Raw genomic sequence first — 18386 nt, 5'->3', positions numbered from 1 at the left:
CAGAGATGGAGTCAGGAGAGGATACTTTGCAAGCAAGAAGAACAGCTTATGCTCAGGGAAAGGGTAGACAAAACTTTGTTCTCTGAATATGAATTGAATTTTCATCTGGCTCGACTGTAGAGGATATGAAGAGGCTGGAAATGCACGCTGAAGCTACTCAATATTAGTGGATGAGTCTTTAGGTCTTTTTTTGTTTTGTTTTGAGCCTCATTCAAACTCTGACATTCTTTTTGTGGTCTAAGCTTCAGCCCAATTACAGCAGTCTCTTTCCTGAGCCTCACCTCAGCTCTGGTATTCTTTGTTCTGAGCCTCAGTTGAGCTCTGAGATCATTCCCAGAGCATTCAAGATGAAACTGGGAGGAAGGCAGTGAAATGATGAAAAAATGGAACAGAGATAGGGAGATTTTTGATCACAACAGGTCTTCATCCATGACTCTTGGGCATTTCCATAGAAGCTCTGCTATGTTATAGGAGGAAGTGGAGATATCACAAATCAATCAACACTAAGGCTACAAAGGTAAAAAATGAAACCTTTCCTGCCTTCAGGGAGCTTGCCTTGGGTTAACCATGTGAAATACATATATAATACATCCAAGTTTACAGCTTGAAATTTAGAGTTTAAAACCAAGAAGTACAGAAGGCACTAGCAGCTGGGATCACGGAATCACATAGTCAGTAGAACTTGATCTGAGTTTTGAAAGAAATGAAGAGTTGTAGGAGGTGGAGGTGAGGAGGCAGAGGCATGCAAAGGCATGGAGTTAGGAGAAGAAGGGTCATGTAGGAGGACAGGAAGAAGGCCAGTTTGGCTGGACCTCAGAAGGCACAGAGGGGGAAGAATTTATGATAAGTCTGGAAAGGTGGTTCAAACCAGCTTGTGAAGGGCTCTAAGGGCCAAACAGAGCCATTTATATTTTATCCTAGAGGTCATAAAGAGTCACTGTTGCTTACTGAGCAGGTAAAAAAAAAATATAGGGAGACTGGTACTTTGGGAATATCACTTTGTCAGCTGTGTGGAGGATTATTTGGAGTAGGGAGAGAGTGGAAGCAGGGAGATCAATTAATTAGCAAGCTAGTGCAATAGTTCAGGTGAGAAGAAGTGATAAGAGCATGCATCAGGGTGACAGAGAGGTAGAATGGACAAGACGAAAACTGATAGGATGTGGGGGAAGAAGGAGAGAGAAAAGTTGAGGAAAATCTTGAGATTCTCAACCTGGGAGACAGGAAGAATGGGGGTTAAGTAACAGGAAAATTCAGAAGAGGGGAAAATTTGGGGGGAAACGGAATCATGATATCTAGTGTATGTCATGCCTGACCTCTTTCTTTCAGGAGAGGTTTTGTTTGCTGCTTTGCTTTTTACTTCTTTTTTACCTAATCTAGTTAACTATTTACTAGGATAATGATCCTTTGATCATTGATTGACCCTCAAAACTCCCAGGAATATCATAGCTGAAATCCAGGGCTTCCAGGTCAAAGGAAAAAAAAATATTACAAGCAGTTAAAGAGAAAGAATTGGAGCACCAGAGAGCCAGTGTCAAGACCACATAAGCCTTGGCAGTTGCTGCTATAAGGGATAGAGAGCTTGGAATATGATATTACCAAAGGAGAAAGGCTTATAACCATGAATAACCTATCATGAAAAATTGAATATAATCCTACTAGGCTGGGGTAAGGAGGAATGGATCTTTAATTAAATAGAGGATTTCCTAGCATTCTTGGTGAAAAAAGATGGAACTTAATCGACACCGTGAGGGGGAAATGCAGGAATCAAGAGAATTATGGACGTATAAGCAGATTTGATCGGTTGAAAAAGACTGTATGAATTGTTTACATAATAATACAGAAAGAAGAAATGTGTCTTTTTCAGAACTGTAATGTCTTCAAGAGTCAGGGAAAGTTTTAAAATAAGATGGAAGGCCTAGTGTGGTTTTATTCTGTTTTTGTGGTCTTAGGAGAAGACAGAAATGAAAGGGAATATGAGAAATATACTGTAAAGGAGAAGTCGAGGAAGGGGAGGGAAGTTACTATCCCACAAAATTCCATTGCATAAGAGGAAGACTGTTCATACATAGAGGAAGGAGTGGTAGCAATGGACATACAATGAAGCTCACTTTCACCTGAATCAGACAAAGAAAATCGAGAGTGTGCACACACAGGCAAAAAGAGAGTCAATTATTAATTTTTAAATAATTATATTATTATACAATGTTATATATTATAACATAACAAATTCTATTATAATTATTATAATGATAATGTAATATAAATTATATTATAGTTATAAAACAATAATTGATAATGATAAGATAATTAATAAATTATTAAGCACCTACTATATTCAAGCCACTGTATTAAGTGCTGGTGACACAAAGAAAAGCCAAAGACAGTCCCTATCCTGGGAGCTCACAATCTAATGGGAGGGACAAAGTACAAACAACAGCGTACAAATAAACTATATACAGGACAAACTGCAAATAATCAATAGAGGGAAGTCATTAGCATTAATGGGGATTAGAGAAAGGCTTCTTGTGGAAGGTGGGATGTTAGTTGGGACTTGGAGGAAGCCAATGAAGCCAGGAGGCAGAGAAGAAGAGGGAGAATGTTCCAGGCATGGAGGACAGCCAGTAAAAATGCCTGGAGTCAGGAGAGCAGTGTAGATATACATTATATCCAGTGGGGGAAATACATGGGGACGGGAGAAGAGAGAAGGGGATTTAAAAGGGAGGGCAGAACAGATAAGGGAATAGTCATAAAAAAAAACAGTTTTCAATATTGAAGGGAGGATAAGGGGGGAGTAAAAGGAAATTAAAAAAAGAATAAAAACTTGTGATTGGGGAGGGGCAAGGGGAAGAGAAGTGAGGTGATAGAGCAGAAATAGACAAATGAATTCATTGATAGATCACCATTGTAAGTCGAAGTTCCTGTCTTTCAGCATCACTTCTTATCTGTAAAGAGATCAAAGAGAAGAAAAAGTTTAAGAGAACAAGATGGAGGGATATACACAATTAACAGTCATAATGTGAGCATGGATAGAATGAATGTAGCCATAAAGTGGAAGAGGACAGCAGAATGGAATAATAAACTGAATCCAATAGTATACTGTTTACAAGAAATACCCTGGAAACATAGATTCGCATACAATTAAAACGGAGAGACCAGAATGGCATCTATTATGGTCTAGGTGAACTCAAAAGAAGCCGGGTAGGAACCATGATTTCAGGCTAGATTAAATATACACACAATAAAAGGAGATAAGCAGGGAAACTATATCATGCTTGAAGGCACCATAGATAATGTATCAATATCACTACTTAATATATATGCATTGAACTGCATAGCATTGAACTACTTGAAGGACAAGTTAATTGAACTGCAGGGAGAAATAGAGAGTCAAACCATAATATTTAGAGACCTCAGTGAAATCTTTTCATACCTGGATAAATCTGACAAAAAGATAAACTAGAAAGAAGTTGGGGATCTGAATAGAACTTTAGAAAAATTAGAGATGATAGATCTCAGGCAATTACTTTTTAAAAAAAATATTTATTTTTAGTTTTCAACATTCACTTCCATGAGATTTTGAGTTCCAAATTTTGTCCCCATCTCTCCCTTCCCCCCTCAAGATGGGGTGCAATCTGATATACATTACAATCTGTGCAATCTACATATGCATTCATATTGGACATATTTTCACATTAGTCATGTTGTTAAGAAGAATTAGAACCAGTGGGAGAAACCACGAGAAAGAAGAAACAAAAAAGAAAAAAAAAGATATCAAATAATGTGCTTTGATCTGCATTCCGACACCATGGTTCTTTCTCTGGATATGGATAGCATTTTCTATCATGAGACCTTTGGAGTTGTCTTGGATCCTTGCGTTGCTGAGAAGAGCCAAGTCTATCAAAGTTAGTCATCGCACTTTGTGGCTGTTACTGTGTACAATGTTCTCCTGGTTCTGCTCACTTCACTCAGCATCAGTTCATTCAAGTCTTTCCAGGTTTTTTTTTCTGAAATCTGCCTGCTCATTCTTTCTTTTTTTTTTCAGAATTTTTTTTTTTAGGCAATTGGGGTTAAGTGACTTTCCCAGGGTCACACAGCTAGTAAGTGTCAAGTGTTTGGTCTGAGGCCAGATTTAAACTCAGGTCCTCCTGACTTCAGGGCCAGTACTTTATCCACTGCACCACCTAGCTGCCCCAAATTCTTAATCTTGCATTTATTATTATTATTATTATTTTTTTAGCTAGGCAATGGGGTTAAGGGACTTGCCCAGGGTCTCACAGCTAGTAGGTGTCAAGTGTCTGAGGCCAGATTTGAACTCAGGTCCTCCTGAATCCAGGGCCAGTACTTTATCCACCACGCCACCTAGCTGCCCCGTCATCATTTCTTATAGCACAATAATATTCCATTACATTCATACACCACAGCTTGTTCAGCCATTCCCCAACTGATGGGCATCCCCTCAATTTCCAATTCTTTGCCACCACAAAAAGAGTTGCTAGAAATATTTTTGTACATGTGGGTCCTTTTCTCATTTTTATGATCTCTTTGGGATATAGCCCTAGAAGTGGTATTGCTGAGTCAAAGGGTATGCACATTTTCTTAGCCTTTTGGGTATGGTTCCAAATTGCTCTCCAGAATGGTTGGATCAGTTCAAAACTCCACCAACAGTGCATTAGTGTTCCAATTTTCCCACATCTTCTCCAGCATTTATTATTTTTCAGGCAATTATTGCGTGGGAACAAAAATGGGTTTACATATTTCTCAGCCATGAATGGCACCATTACAAAACCTGACAATGTATTAGAGCATAGAAACCTCTCCAAAAAAGCCGAAAGAACAGAAATACCAAACCTATCATTTACTGATCGTGATGCAATAAAATTATATTCAATAAAGATTATTTGATGAAAGAAGTAAATTAATTGGAGAATAAATAATTACTCCAAAAGAAATGGTGACCCAAAGAATAAATCATAGGAACAATAGAAAATTTTATCTAAGAAAATGATAATGATGAGACAACACACCAAAGCTTATAAGATGTAGCTAAAGCAGTCTTTGGGGAAAATTTTATGTCTCTAAATATTTTGATCAACAAAAGATAGGAAGATCAAATAAATGAATTGGAAACTAAAAATAAACCCTAGAAAAACAACTAATCAGCTCTCAACCAAGTGCCAAAGTAGAAGTTTTGAAAATCAAAGAAGGGATTAAAAATAGTGAAAGAAAACAAAAGACATTAAGGTGATAAGTAAATAAAACTAGATTTTTTTAATAAAAAATGAATGAAATAAATAAATAGACAGCTAATCTGATGTTAAAAAGAGAGGAAAACCAAACCACTCATATCAAATGTAAAGAAAGGAAATTCACAATAATTGAAAAGGAAATTTTAAAAAACCTACCTGAAAACTGAAATTGATGGCTTAAAATAAATTCATACTTAGAAAAACAAAGAAGCAGATTAACAGTAGAAGGAATAGATTGTTTAAATAACCCAGTATCTGAAAATATGTTGAACAAGCCATAAATGAACTTTCAAAGGAAAAGGAACTCTGAGATCAGGTGGATTTGCAAATAAATTCTATCAAACTGTCAAAGCACAATGAATTCCAATATTACAAAACTGTTTGCAAAAATAGAAAATAATGGACTTTTATTCCTCCAATAATGCAAATTGGATTTTGGTACCTAGATCATAAAGAGGCACAGAAGAGAAATAAAATTATAAATCCACATCCCTAATGAATGTTGACAGGGAAGTTTTAAATATCAGCAAGTAGACTACAGCAACATAATAAAAGGATTATGCAGTATGATCAGATTGGATTGATACCAGGACAGTTGTGATAAGACACTCCATCAATTATTGAAAAGTCCTTATAATTAGAGTAATGTTGCCCAGGAATCATGTTTGGAAGATGGGACATAAAATATTGACTGAGACTTCTGTGATGATGAGATATGCCTAGTAAAATGACATTTAACACAAGTTTTTAGAACTGAAAGGGCTTTGGGGAAATCTGATCCAGCCCCTCATTTTACAGATAATAAACTGAGGACTAAAGAGGTAAGCACTTTTGTAAATGATTATTGATTAATTGCTTCCTCTTCCCACCCATGATGGGATTAAAGAGGCATTTATTAAGCCCCTACTGTGTGCCAGTCACTATACTAGATACATGGGATACAAAACCAAAAGCAAAACCAGTATTTGTGGAAAAGTGTGCCCCAGATATGACAATAGTATGTATAGGGCTAAGGAGGGGGATGTAAATGAGGAGATTGGACCAGATGACCTGCAAGGTGTCTTCCAGCTATAAATCTAGGATCCTATGATATTTTCTAAAATGAGGAGGTTGGATTACAAGATTTCTAATGTCCCTTCCAGCTCTAAATCCTATGATCCTTTCCAGTTCTAACATTTGAAAGGTCTATGCTCTAAGGTCTCATCTAGCTTGACTTTTGTGGGTCTATGAGTCTGAGGTGGACAGGAAGGGCTGGATCACAAAGACATTTCTTAGCAAAATTGACATGAGCTAAAAGGATCGGTCACATTCTCCCTAGCCCTGTGAAAGAGAATATGCATGAGTGGCCAGAGTAGAAACCAAATAGACAACACTGATTGTAATCCCAGTGAGAAAGAGTTGCTTCTGCCCCTTTGAGCTCCTGGCCAGAGGCAGCTTAATGCCCAATGCAGATTTCTCGGCAGAATCAGGAAGAAGTCATGTTTACAAGTTGGAAAAGCAACTATTTTCTGAAAATAACTCCTTGAGGGTAATGAAGCCTGGAGCACCAAGTAGTACAATTGGAGCCAGCCTCCTATCCAGTAATTGTATTTTTGATGAAATTGCAATAAAGGAAGGTGAATCAAGTGGTATTGAATACAACCACCACTGGTTTAGAGCAAAGATTTTTATACAGCACTCCACGTGGAGAGTGGCTCTGAGAAAAGATGCCTGCATTTATTAAAAATCTACTTTAAGACCAGAGGGGATAGCAGTTGAAAGAAAACTGGGGTATGAGGGAGAGAACCATGGTTACCTGATTCAGGAAAGTGGGAAGTTGGGGGGGAGAGGATTGGCTTGTGGACACCCCCAAAATGTAATAATAACATAATAGAATGTTAGACATGGAAGGGTCCTTGGAGATCCTCATCCTATTCTTTTACTGCCAAAGGAAACCGGACCAAAAAAACATGTGCCTTGTGTAAGATTCTATAGGTAGTAAATATCCAACCTGAGACTTGAGTCCATACTTTTGATCCCAAGTTCTGTTATTCTTGCTTTTTTTTGTTTTGTTTTGTTTTGTTTTGCTAGGCAATAGGGTTAAATGACTTGCCCAGGGTCACAGCACAACTAGTGTCAAGTGTCTGGTCTGAGATCGGATTTGAACTCAGGTCCTCCTGACTCCGGGGTCAGTGCTCTATCCACTGCACCACCTAGCTGCCCCCCAAGTTCTGTTATTCTTGTCACTACACAATGCTACTTTTTCTGTTTGTTTTTGGGTGGACCTCTCATTTACTTAATATAAGGAAATCACAGTTCTGCCATACTGCTATAACCTTGGGCAAGCAACTGAATGTCCCTGAGCTTGAATGTCCTCATCTTTAAAGTGAGGGGATTAGAGGGGTAGATCAGTGATCCCCCAATGATAAAACTCCCTCTACCGATGAGTATCAGCATTTGCTCTGTAATTTACAGGCTTAAAGAGTCTCTTAGGGCCACTGGGAGATTAAGTGACTTGCCCAGGGTCACATAGACAGTATATGTCAGAGACAGAACTTGGACTTAGGTCTTTCTGACTCGGTGGCTAACTTTTTAATTTACAACATGGTTTCTCTATTTTTTTGGAGGTGGGGCACATCTATGATTACTCTCTTTACCTGTGGAGATCAGCACCTGCTATTGCAACTTGAAGTCCTGGAGTTACCTGGGCCAGTTAGAAGCTAAGTGACTCACTCTCTCAAGGTCCCACAGTCAGTGAGGGTCAAAGGCAAGCCCTGAACCCCCATCTCTTGATTCTGAGGCTGCCTCTGTCCACTGTATTATACTGCTCCTGTTAAGTTAGGAGTCAAATGCAAAGGTACCAGCCCTCCAACTTCGCAGTGTGGGCAAAACTGTCAACAGGACCTTGGACAGCTCTCCTTCTTTGGGAGTCTTTAAAGGCTACGGCAGGCATTTCTTTCAGGCATATTGAAGGGTTTCACATTCAGTTCCTCACTGGAACTTCCAAAGAAGCCTATGAGGTAGTTTGCATGTATAAAAGGCAGCAGGAGCATAGTGGAAAGACCACTGGATTTGGAATTAGGGATCCTGGGCTCGGATTCTGACTGTTTGACTTCAAGCAAGTCACTTCACATCCCCAGGCCTGTTTCTTCCAGTGTAAAATGAGAAGGTTAGATTAGATGACCTCTGAAGTCCTTTCAGGCTCTCAGTGTATGCCCATTTTACAAAGGAAAAATCTGAGGCTCAGAGAGGGAAATTGATTTGCCCAAAGCTACAAGGCAATGACAGAGCTGCCATTGGAACTCAGGTCCTCAAACTCCAAGTCCAAGTTGAGCTTTCCACTGAATCATCCTACCTTCACAAACCTTTGACTGAGTCCAAGTTTTATAGAAAAAATCCTTTTATTAGGGGTATTTGCTCTGTGAAGTTTGAGTTCAGTCAAAGGGCCGCACTTGAGGACCTAGAGGGTCACATGTGGCCTCGAGGCCACAGGTTCCCCACCTCTGACTAAACTCCTTTGATTGATCCTTCTAGCATCTACTGAAAGAAATAAAGGACAATATAACACAATTTACCCTAATGGAGAGATAATTGAGCTTCTGAAAAATTAACAGAGAGATGTAATTTCCCAAGTTTGTCTTGGAAGAAGATATGAAAAGATGTACCTCTCTTTTGCTAAGGTAGGAGGCTGTAAGTGTGGGACAGCTCAGTTAGTATATGTTGGCTCTGCTGAAATACTTTTTTTTTCTTTTTTTTTTTAATTCTTCATTAGAAGGAAGGCTAGATGAACAAGAGAGGGGTCTATTCAGAAATGAAGGTGATGTCAAAACAAAAGATATCAATAGCAATTTAAAAAGAAAGTAGTCCTCACTCAGGGGGGAGAAACATTAAAGCATTGTGTTCTGAGCCCCCAGGTGATTAACAGCCACAAATTACCAAAGACACTTGTGACTCCGTAATTAAAAAAGGAGGGGAAAAGGAGATGCGGAGCCCAACAGGCAGACTGAAATTACACAGAGAGGGAATCTCTGGTGAGATTCCTCAGTTTCTAAGAAGTGGCCTGTGTCCCTCGATGCTTCTTACAGACTGCTTGGACTGCCCATGTTGTCATGGTGCATAAAGCTTCAGCCTACCTCTGTGCTCTTCTCTTTCCCTCCTCCCCTTTCTCCTCCAGCACAGCATGGGGGAAAGAGCACTGGTCCTGGGTTCAAATCCCAGTTCTGCTGCTGACTACTCGTGTGACCTTGGACAAGTCACTTCTTCTCCATGGACCTCAGTTTCTACTTCTGTGAAAAGAGGAAGTTACAATAGATGGGCCTTGAGGGCCCTTTCAGCTCTAGATCTAGGATTCTGTGTGGGACTTTGGGGAAGTTATTTCTCCTCTCAGCCTCAATTTGCTGCTCTGTAAAATGGCAGCTTTGATGTCCTAGGTCCTAGAATGATGTCCTTTGTCCTCACAAAAAACTTGTGAGGTAAGTGTTGTTGTATTCCCCATTTAACAGTTGAGGAGACTGAGGCAGACAAAGATTAAATGGTTTATTTAGGGTCACATAGCTAGTCTTCAGCTCTAGAGTTGTGATACAATGATTCTGTGATCTTCATCTGTATGGGGAGGATGGCATAATCACTACTGAACCTTCCTCCCAGGGATGTTGGAAGGGAATATTTTGTCAGACTGTAAAGTTCCACTGAAATTGGACTTCATTGTGAGTTAGAAGGGAGCTTGGCTCCTTTGAATACTCTGCCAGTAAACTCACTCACTGACAGGTCCTACCGGCTTCAGTGGTGGCCCCAGGGCCTGACTGGCCACCCAAGGCCCTGGCTAGCTAAGGTTGGAGCAGCTCAAAGCCCACAGGTTGCCTGCAAAGTGATGAGGGTTTCTGGCATTAGTGTCTCATGAAGATTAAAGTGTGGTGCAGCCTATGCAGAGGGGGCATCCGTGCTGCGAAGGGCAGGGATCTTTGGAAGTTCCCTTGAGGCTGTTCAGGAATGCCTTATGTGCTTGATGCTGGTGACACAAGGTTAGGAAATGAAACTCTACCTGCCAGGAGGTAGCCCCTACTTTAATAGATGCCTCATGCAGGGAAGCCCTTCAGACATTTGAAGATAACTAACACCAACTTGAGGAAGCTAGGTGGATAGAATGGATATACTGCAGTACAGCACTGGGCTTGGAATCAGGAAGACTCATCTTCATGAGTTCAAATAACCTCAGATACTTACTGGCTATATGACCCTGGGCAAGTCACTTGACTCTCCCTGCCTCATTTTCCTCATCTGTAAAATGAACTGGAGAAGGAAATGGCACAAATTGCTAAGAAACCCCCAAATGAAGAGTTGGACATGACTGAAAAGGCTCAGGAAAAAACACCAACTCACCTCCCATTCCAACAACACTCAGTGGCTACAAAGTGCTTTCCTCATATGGCCAGCTCCTTCAGGACAGGGACTGTTTCTTTTTCTTTTTTTTTTTTTTTTGGTCTCCATATCTCTAGTGCCTAGCCTTGGGCCTGGCACAAATAGGCCCTTAATAAATGCTTCGTGATTGATTGACTGGGGACCTTTATTTAAAAAAAAACACCTCACTTTTTTTCTGTATATATTTACTCTGCATTGGGAGGCAGCTTGGCCTTATGGATAGAGAGCTGGTTTTGGAGGCAGGAAGGTGGGGATTTAAGTCCCAGCTCTAACATATATTGGCTGTGTGACCCTGCACAAGTCACCTGACCTCCAGGCACCAGTCTAAGAGTATAGGCATGGAGTGGATAGAGCTCTAGACCTGGAGGTCAGAAGAGCTGAGTTTGAATCTTACCTCAAATACCTACTAGTTATGTGATTCTGGATAAGTCATTTCACCTTTATCTGCCTCAGTTTCCTCAACTGTTTAATGAGGAATACAACAACGCTTATCTCACAGGGTTTTTGTGAGAATGAAATGGATTAACAGTAAGGTATATAAAGGTATGTAACAACAATAAGGTATGTAAAGTGATTTGCATACCTTAAGTACTATAGAAATGATAGCTATTATTGCTACTATTATTATTATTATTATTACTACTACTATCATCGTCGTCATCATCATTGTTAATATTGCCAAGAAGGTACCAACCTTCCTTGGGAGAGGGAGTTTGTCCATTGGGAGATCCCTATAGCAATTAAATCCCTATTCCATCCTTATAAATGAATGTATTGCCTTCCTGGATAGAAAGTAAGGTGTTTTTAAAGATATGAGCTTAATAAATGCTTGTTGTTTGAGTGAAAGTTGTAGAAGAATGGCATGCATTATTCCATTTGACATATTAGGAAACTGAGGCCTTACTAATTACCAAAAGGTGGATCAACCACATTTCCATGTCCCTTTTACTCCAGGTGAGATCTGAGGCACTTTCTGGGCCTGCTTGCCATATCTTTCCTCTGAGCCTAGGCCCACCAGTCCTTTCTATCAGCACTTAACGCTATTTTCCCAAGTCTAATTTCCCATTTGACCTCCTCCTCCCTCTGACTCATTTTCCCTTGCTGTCTCCTATTGCTTTGAAAGACACTCTTTCAATATCTCCCACTTCTGGCCACAAACTCCGTGATTGTCTTTGAGTTCCTCTCTTTCACTTTGGTTCCTAGAATTCAAACAGCCTGCATGTAATGGCTCTTTGTAAACTGGGAGTCAGTTATTAAGCTCTCTCTTCTAAACTCCCTAATGTAGACAAGGAGGCAGTTCATTGTTGTTGGAGAAATACTTTGTCCTCGAACTTACTCCTCCAATGGTTTCTTTTATTTGTTGGAGCTATTAAAGTCTTAAGTCATTGTTTGAGCTGCGTCTCACTTTCCCAAGTAACATCCCTGTGGTGTTGGCCTTACTGTTCAGTATCCTGTTCTTTCAAAATCAAGGGCTTGTCTGTGATGATCTCTGGGATCCATTTATTTCTTACGTTCAATAATTCTATATTTTAAGATCCCTCCCAGCTCTGAAATTCTGTTTGAAAGTCACTCCTAGCTCTGACATTCCATGTTCTGAGTTCCCTCTCAGATGTGACATTCTCAGTTCTAAGGTCCCTTCTGCTTCTGGCACTCTGTGTTCCAAGGGTCTCTTCTAGCTCGGATTCTGTTTTCAGGTCCCTTGCAGCTCTGACATTCTTTGCTCTAAGGCCTTGTAAGCTCTGACGTTCCCTGTTCCAAGGTCCCTTCCAGCTCTGACATTTCCTGTTCTCGAGGTCTTTCCATATCATCTTCCATTTTATGTTCTATATTCTCAGATTCCTTCCAGCTCTGACATTTTTTTCTTGTTCTTTATTCTGAGTCTCCTTCCAGTTCTTTTTTTTTTTTTGGGGGGGGCTAGGCAATGGGGTTAAGTGACTTGCTCAGGGTCACACAGCTAGTAAGTGTTAAGTGTCTGAGGCCAGATTTGAACTCAGGTCCTCCTGAATCCAGGGCCAGTGCTCTATCTACTGCACCACCTAGCTGCCCCTCCTTCCAGTTCTGACAATCCATGTCATCTCCACACATTTCACCCAGTAACATTCAGTACCTTGAGAAACAGCTTTGTAGTTCTGTACACTCTGATTCCCACAGCTATATGTCTCCTGGCACTCTTGTGGCAGAATAAATTTGCGATAACCTGTCTCTTTACTATATGTTACCTCTATTGAACAGAAAGACTCTCTGGAGTCAGACACTGATTTCCTGTTTAAAGAAGCAAACCCTTTCAAAAAAAGTTGAATAGGATGGTACATTGAGAAGTCCAATTGATTAAATTTAAGGTACTGGAAAAGTCAAATTCAAGAATGTTCTCTGGCCTCTTGGCATTCTCATTTCACTCTGAATTGGATACAATTTCATTCAGACTAATAAGCTCTTCCTTCTCAGCACTACGTCCTTCAAAGACAGGCAGGCGATGGCCACGTGGGCCTTGGTAATGCTGCTCCTCACTTACTAAAATGACTTCTTTCATTTGTGTTATTACCAGTTGCAGATGGCCTCATGCTGGGTGATGTATTTGTAGTGAGCAGAGTGTACAAGAAATATTGAGATTTCCCCTTCCTTTCTGCCAGGGGTTGGCACCGTCAGCCACCAAGCACCTTGGTCCAACCCTGGGGTGGGGGGGAGAAGGCCTTAGCTTTCCCAGCTGCCTGCTGGACCACCTGCCCAGCCCCTGAGCTCAAGTCAAGGAGACAAGACAAGAACGCTGGGTTTGGAAGCAGGAGGCTAGGGTTCAAGTCCCAGTCCCAACACTCAATAGCTATGTAGTCTTAGCTAAGTCCCTTTCTTTTTCTGAGTCTTGTTTTCCTCACCCATGAAAAGAAACCATTTCCACTTCCCATCTGATAGGATGGCTCTTTGTAAACATTGAAGGTTTAGACATCGCCAGGAGAAAGAGTGGCAAAGTGGATATAGTGCTGACCTCAAAGCTAAGAAAATTGAGGTTTGAGCCTTGTATTTACCATGTATTGGCGATGTAATCCTTAACAAGTTACTTAACACTTCAGCACTCCAGGAAACTCTCCAAAATGGTTTAATGGCTGAGCAGGCACTGATCCACATTGGTAGGGGGAGTTTCCCTACTGGGATCTCTTTACACTAATGAAGTAATAGGCCTGTTTTAAAAAAAAATGATGAGCAGGTCCAGGAGTCAAACCAATCGTCCAACCCCCACGCAAATGAGGCACCTGGACTAGACAGTCTTCCTGCTTCTCCTAGCTGTAATCATCTCCATCCAGGTCTTTTTTTCTCCCACACTTCCCTGACTTCTTGATACGGGTCTTTGCCCTCAGCCCAATTCTGACTCTTAGCTGGCGAATTCAGATTATGGTTAGAGTCTGGGAGGAGAAGATCACCGAGGCTCCCTCACACTCTGCTACCTTCTCGTCTCTCCTTTCTGCATCTTGGATGGTTCTTGGTTGGCTTGGTGTGGTATAATTGGGAGACTTCCATGATTGATATCATGCACATGTTAAAATCTTCTGTCTGATTTTGTTTCCCCAGTCAGCTTAACACATCCAAATTAAGGGGAATGGCTAACACTGCCCAGCAGTATTATCAGTAATTGGTTTGCACAGTACTTTTGCCATTAGCTAATATTGTGCTTTGTGAATTTCCATTTTCTGCAGGGGTGTTATGCTCCCTCCTCTTTCAAATGCTTTCCTCCAACGTTGTCCCCATCATTTGGCCTAAGAGAACAAATCACACTTTCATCCCTCCCCCTCCCTCAGTGGAAGTAAAGAAACAGTCTCCATGGTGCCCATTACCCTCCCCAGCTCTCTTCCCCCTTCTCTTTCTGACTGCTTCTTTGATAATATCGAAGTACTAGAAGACTTACTCTGTGACCTTGGACAAGTCACTTATGTGGGCAGTTGGGCAGAGCAACTATCTGATCAATTTGATCAGCTAAAATGAAAGAAGTCTTGGGGTTCTTAAGAACATCTGGTCACGCAGGATGTGGACCTGCCCACTAGCACCTCATGAGAGGCCTAAGGACGTGCCCACTGGCACATCAAGAGAGACCTAAGGATGCCTCCTGGAGGCTCAATCTGGAGAGTTCCCTGATCAGTTTGATGAGTTGATGGGGAGGGGAGCCTTGCCTTGGACTTTGTCTTCCTATGGATTATATAATCATGCCGTTTGGCATCTCCTAGAGGATGGGCCTAGCTGATTGACCTTGCCTGTTGTGGGTGGAACAACCACTTCATGCTGGACCTATTTAAAGGGATCACCTGAATACCCAACATCCCCCACCCCTCCTCAGCCTTTTGCCTTTTCCCATTGTCTAAGCTCAAAGAGTTAAGAGGGAGTTTCGATGTTGGGGGTGGTTATGGGATGGGAGGATACTTGTGTACATCAGCATAGTACTCAGGGTTGACTGACCATCCCTGCCCCTCTCCTGTACCCACCAGCTCCCGAGGCACCAGCCTTTTGAGCCAAGAGGTGGCATTCTTTAGAGAAGTGGTGGAGGGTAGAGCTTCTTGGAAGAAGGGATGATTTCACTTCTGTCTTTATGTATCCCTGGAATCTAGTAAAGTGATTGGCATATAGTAAGCACTCAATAAATGCCTGATGATTGATTTCTAGTTGCCAGACTTCTGATATGTCCACTTGTTATTCTAAGCACTTAGAGAGTTTGGGCACCCATGTATGTACCCACTTCTGTGAGGATCTGGACCCAAACTATATTTGATTTACATTCTGAGATTGTCTAGAGACAACCCAGGGTGGGGACAGTTTGGGGGGGGCTCCAAATCCAACTTAGGCCAGGGAAACCATGAGCATGGAGCAGTCTGCTGGGGGTCATTCTTCTACTTTCCTTTTTTTTTTTTTTTTACTTTTAGGCAATTGGAGTTAAGTGACTTGCCCAGGGTCACACAGCTAGTAAGTGTCAAGTGTTTGGTCTGAGGCCGGATTTGAACTCAGGTCCTCCTGACTTCAGGGCCGGTGCTCTATCCACTGCGTCACCTAGCGGCCCCTATTCTTCTCCTTTCTGAGCGTCCTTTGGCCACAAGTGAAAGGAGAAGCTTGAATGGGCTGGATTCTAAGCTCTACCTTCTACCTCTAAACAGATGATCCCATGCTCCTTCTTTCTTCATGGTGTGATGCCCCAAACACCAGATTTGGGGGCCAAAGACTCCAAGCCTATGTTACGGAGAGATATCTTGCATGTTTATTCTTCACCCAGGCCTTAATGCGCTTCGAGTGCCTGGGAACTACAGAAGCAACTTGAGCCAGTCCTCAATTACTCAGAATGATTAATGGTCACTGGGAGAGCTGGGACAATGTTCATTTCCAGAGAATGGTTAAGCAACATTTTAGCGAGTCAGGGTCACACACCCCCTCCCATCGCCCCCCAATCATCCATCTGCCCTGCCTGTGGCAGGCAGGCTAGTGTTGTAGGGGGGAAGGGAAGCAAGACAATCAATTGAGAAACATCAGAGCATACCATAGAATGTGAGAACTAGAAGGACCCTGAGACAGCATTTAGTCTCTACTCCCTCATTTGGGGAAACTGAGACCCAGAGAGGATTAGGTAGCAGTAGATCTGGCCCTGGAACTCAGGGCTTCTGACATTCTCTCCCTACCCACATCTCCCCACCGCCCATTGAATTCTCTTTCCACCACACTGGTGTTTCATCTCTAAGCTTAAAATCTCAAATGAGGAGTGGAGTAAAGTGGAAAGTTTGGGGGAGAGAAGACAGAAAGGTTGTCGCTTTGGGCACCTGGGGAGCACTCTTTTCTCCTTCCCAAGGACTGAAGAAATGTGAGACTGTTTCTCCCATCTGCCCCCACCACTACCATCACACAAACCTTTCCCACATAGACCGCTAGCCATACAGGAACCATACCCCCACATCTATCCCATGGTGCACCAAGGATCCTTACTGGAGATGCTGACAAATGGCAGAAATTCCCAAAGATGGGCTGTGAGAGGAAAAGCTGAGGCTCCGGAGAAGCCATACGCTGGATAATCTACTTCTCCAAATAACTAAGGGCAACTATGACCTTTGGAATTTGTTCTAGGGTGCAGAGTTGGGAGTTAAAAGAATGGGATTCAGATGCCCTCTCTGCCAGTAAATTGCTACATGACCTTAGATGAGTCACTTTCTTTTTGTTTCAACTCAAGTTTTTCCATGTATGAAATGATCTCGAAAATTCTTTCCAGTTCAGACAGTGTGTGCTCTAAGGGTCCTCCTAGATCTGACATCCTGTTCTCTAAGGGTCTTTCCAGAAATCTCTCTGAGAAGCTCAATACTCTGACATTAGTCACAGAATAGCTCTTTCAACCCTGCCCCCCATATGTCCCTCCTTGGCCCCTCTGATCTCTACTTTTCTTTTCCCTCTCCCTCTTTTCCCTCCCTCACCCCATTGTATCAGACAGGAAGGGAGGGGAGAGAAGAGTCTTGTTTGTGGCCCTGGAGACCAAAGCAAGGGTTGAGCAGTAGGCTTATGGCACAGAGCACCAATTAGTCCTGGAAGAGCTGGGTCAGGAGAAAGAAAAATCAGAAAGTGATGAAGTCTGTCTCCCTTCCCCCACATGCTGCTCTTCCCCGAGGGTCCCAGCAGGGAAAAAAGTCCTGATAAACAAATTCACACAAAGGTAGATGAGCCTTTTACAGGAGAAAACTGGTTGGAGAGGACAATGAATCATGGGTAGAAAGCATCCACTCCAAATTCCTCATGTTACCAAATTGAGATCCAGGTAGAGGAAGAGACTTCAAATGTCAGCCCTAGGAGGCACTTTCAAGATTGTCTTGGCCCCACAAACTATGAGGCAATGTTGCCCAATGGTAAGAGCACAAAGCTCAAACCCTAGCTCTGTCACTTCTTGGGGGACCTTGGATAGGTCATGAAGCAAACATCCTTCTTTTCCAGGTGAAGAGCTTGGCTCACAGAAAAAACAGACTTTGAGATTCAAATTCAAACCAATCATTTTTCAGATGAGGAAACTGAGACCCAAAGAAGTTGTGAGCTGCCCATGCTGAGAGCAGGTGACTGGCTCAGGCTAAGAACCCAGGCCTCGACTCTGTCCACCCCTCCACTCCTCACTGCATCTCTGCAGCTGGACTTGCAAGGATGATGTGCGGAGGAGTATCGGTCACTAAACCGGCCCCGGCCGAGATCCAGCGGATCGCGGACCAGGTAAAGGCACAGCTTGAAGAGAAAGAAAATAGGAAGTTTCCAGTCTTTAAGACTATGGAATTTAAAAGTCAAGTGGTTGCTGGAACAAACTACTTTATTAAGGTTCACGTTGGTGAAGAGGAATTTATACATATTCGAGTGTTTGAAAGTCTCTCTCATGAAAACAAGCCATTGGTTCTATCCAGTTATCAAACCAAGAAAACCAAGAATGATGAATTGGCCTATTTTTAATGCACCATTTTGAATAGTGGGCCTTTGTTCTTTTGTATGGGTACATTATATACATCATATGGGCAGGTATTAAAATTTGGCACAATAAAAGAAATCTGATTTAAAAAAAAAAAAGAACCCAGGCCTCTTGGTCCCCAGGCCAGAGGATTTGGTTGTACTACCCCCTGTTCCCAGCCCAAAGGTGACATTTCCCCTATCATGATATTTTCATTTTTGCAACTTTTATTATTACCTTCTGTTTTCGTGTCACCTTTATTTCCAAATTCCATCATCCCCCTACTCACCAAGGAAATAAAAGACTAGCCATGC

The 18386-nt window shown here is 41.9% G+C and overlaps 1 pseudogene; it reads left to right on the top strand.

Moving 5' to 3' along the window:
* Nucleotides 1–17780: 17780 nt before the first annotated feature.
* Nucleotides 17781–18185, top strand: LOC110194761 (cystatin-B pseudogene; annotated as a pseudogene).
* The last annotated feature ends 201 nt before the right edge of the window (nucleotides 18186–18386 follow it).

Source organism: Phascolarctos cinereus, unplaced genomic scaffold (assembly GCF_003287225.1).
Source record: "Phascolarctos cinereus isolate Bilbo 61053 unplaced genomic scaffold, phaCin_HiC Scaffold_8;HRSCAF=390, whole genome shotgun sequence".
Lineage (NCBI taxonomy): Eukaryota > Metazoa > Chordata > Mammalia > Diprotodontia > Phascolarctidae > Phascolarctos > Phascolarctos cinereus.
Note: the sequence above shows the minus strand (reverse complement) of the source record. Positions and strands in the feature narration are given on the sequence as shown.